The following is a 2,703-nucleotide window of genomic DNA, read 5'->3' as shown; positions in this document are numbered from 1 at the left end:
GAATTTTTATCATAAAAGCCACAGGAGATGGTACTCAGCGTTTTCGCCTTCAACTGTGTGTCCATAGTGGATTTTAATAGGTAGACTGAAATAGGTTTCACCAGCGCTCACTCAAGGCATAATTGAGAGGTGGATGGAACTTATCTTCCCAGCTGTGTCCCCTCCCTCTAACTTCTCTCTTAGCTTGTGTCAGCAATAAACTCACCCTTACCTGTCACCTCTATCCCTTCCAGATCCCTAGTGGCCTTATGCAGTCTACTTGGTTTATTGCTTTCTGCTCCAGTCCCTTGCCTCTATGCATCACACACACATAAACCTTGATTTGCATCAGTCTTTATAATCTCCATGACAAAAATGAAATGAAACAAGTAACAACAACAACCCCTTCTCGTCCGTCTGCTTTCTGAATCAATGATTTATGACGTGTGTGTGTGTGTGTGTTGGATACCTTGGGATGATGGAGAAATAAAATCAGAATCTCTGGTAAGGAAGGATAGCTTGAAAGAGTGTACTCAGCATTATGATTTTACATTTAGAAAATAGAGGAAAACTCTTTGTTTTCTTATGTAAGTTACATAATATAAAAAAGGCTTGCCAAAACCTGGACAGACTCCAAGAAAGTATTCTATTTTATATAAAAAAAATTACGAAGTGGAAATGTGACTTAGAAACAGCAGGGAAAGAAGGAAAGTGGTTATTTGCCATTGCACAAAGGAAGGGTGTGGTGTCACAGTTCCTTGGAGAAGGGATCAACATTACAAAGGAGGCTTATAAGGATTTTGTTTGCTGATTTCACAAATGGAATCTGCTTGGCTAATAGGTTACACCTTCATCATAGCCTGGCTGTAACACTTGTTAATAAAGCAGTATGATGCTGAAGGCTGGAATAAAAGAAGTGATGGCAAGTGGGAAACTGGGCCAATTTTCTGATTTGTGGCTTCAAGGTGTGAGAAGGTTTCTATCACAAGCTTAGAGATGAACAAAATGTCAAACACATGTCTTCTTTCCCTTAGTTTAAGATTTCTTGCCCCATGTTGAAATATAAGTATCCTTAGGAGCTGTAGTTCTTTTAGACAAGCCTTAATCACCATCACCTCAGAGTTGACAGGATTCTCTTTCTAAGAGAAAAATTATGTGGCAGAGCAAGGAGAGGGTATTAGGACAGTGAGCAACTGAAAGAGGGAAAAGGAGGTGTCATAATTTGTGTTTTAGCACCAGTACTTCCCAGACCCTTGTATCCTTACCTGTTGCCATCTAACCTAGTAGTTCTTCCCTTAAAAGGGGTAGAGTCAGGGCAAAATCTTCATGACACTGGATTTGGCAATGATTTCTTCGCTATGATACCAAAAGCATAGGCAACAAAAGAAAAAATAGATGAATTAGACTTCATCAAGGTTAAAAACGTTTGTATATTAAAGGACACAATCAACAGAGTGAAAAGTCAACCCATAGAATGGGAGAAAATATTTTCAAATAATGTATTTGATAAAGATTAATATTCATAATATATAAAGAACTTCAACTGAACAACAACAACAAAATGAAACGTCTCAATTAAAAAATGGGGGCCGGGCGCAGTGGCTCACGCCTGTAATCCCAGCACTTTGGGAGGCCGAGACGGGCGGATCACGAGGTCAGGAGATTGAGACCATCCTGGCTAACACGGTGAAACCCCGTCTCTACTAAAAATGCAAAAAATTAGCCGGGCATGGCGGCGGGTGGCTGTAGTCCCAGCTACTTGGGAGGCTGAGGCAGGAGAATGGCGGGAACCCGGGAGGCGGAGCTTGCAGTGAGCAGAGATCGCGCCACTGCACTCCAGACTGGGCGACTGAGCAAGACTCTGTCTCAAAAAAAACAAAAAAACAAAAAAATAAAAAAAAAACATACACACAAAAATGGGAAAACTATTTCAATAGACATTACTCCAAAGAAAATATACAAATGATCAGGAAGCACATAAAAAGATGCTCAAAATCATTAATCGTTAGAGAAAATGCAAATCAAATTCACAATGAGATACCACCTTACACTCACTAGGATGGCTAACATCAAACAAATGGAAGATAACAAGTGTTGGTGATGATGTAGAGGAATTAGAACCCCTGTGCATTGCTGTTAAGAATGTAAAATGCTGTTCCTCCTCTGGAAATTGATATGATAGTTATTTAAAAAATTAAATAGAGAAAAAGGGCTTCTGTCATGAGTGGCCTATGTAGGGCAACCAGACTGCTCTTCATGCAAAATTGACATCAAGAGCTTTCAGAAGCATACTTTATTTTGGAAGTTGGGCAGCTGGTAATCATTGGTCTTGGCTCATTATTAAAAGAAAAAAATTAAACAGCATTGCCGTATGATCTAGCAATTTCTCTTCAGGGTATACACCACAAAGATTTGAAAACAAATGACTCAAACAGATATTTGTGCACCCATGTTCATGGCAGTATTATTCACAATTACCAAAAGGTGGAAGCAACTCACATGTTTGTTGGTGGATGAATGGATAAACAAAATGTGGTATAAACATACAATGGAATATTATTCATCCCTGAAAAGGAAGGGGATTCTAACACATGCTTCAGCATGGATTGACCTTGAACAAATAATGGTATCAGAGCAAAGAGGATTTTCCTTCCCCTTCCTTCTGAAAGTTTGGAAGTATTTGAGTATATAAAACAAACTGACAATAGACAGATTAACAGGAGA

At 39.1% G+C, this 2,703-nt stretch overlaps 1 non-coding gene across 1 annotated transcript; it reads left to right on the top strand.

Annotated features, from left to right (window-relative positions):
• The first annotated feature begins 2,183 nt into the window (after nt 1-2,183).
• LOC115899813 lies at nt 2,184-2,319 on the top strand. Its single transcript, XR_004059416.1, has one exon. It is a non-coding gene; the product is annotated as a U11 spliceosomal RNA (small nuclear RNA).
• The last annotated feature ends 384 nt before the right edge of the window (nt 2,320-2,703 follow it).

The sequence above is a fragment of the Rhinopithecus roxellana genome, chromosome 9 (genome assembly GCF_007565055.1).
Source record: "Rhinopithecus roxellana isolate Shanxi Qingling chromosome 9, ASM756505v1, whole genome shotgun sequence".
Lineage (NCBI taxonomy): Eukaryota > Metazoa > Chordata > Mammalia > Primates > Cercopithecidae > Rhinopithecus > Rhinopithecus roxellana.
Note: the sequence above shows the minus strand (reverse complement) of the source record. Positions and strands in the feature narration are given on the sequence as shown.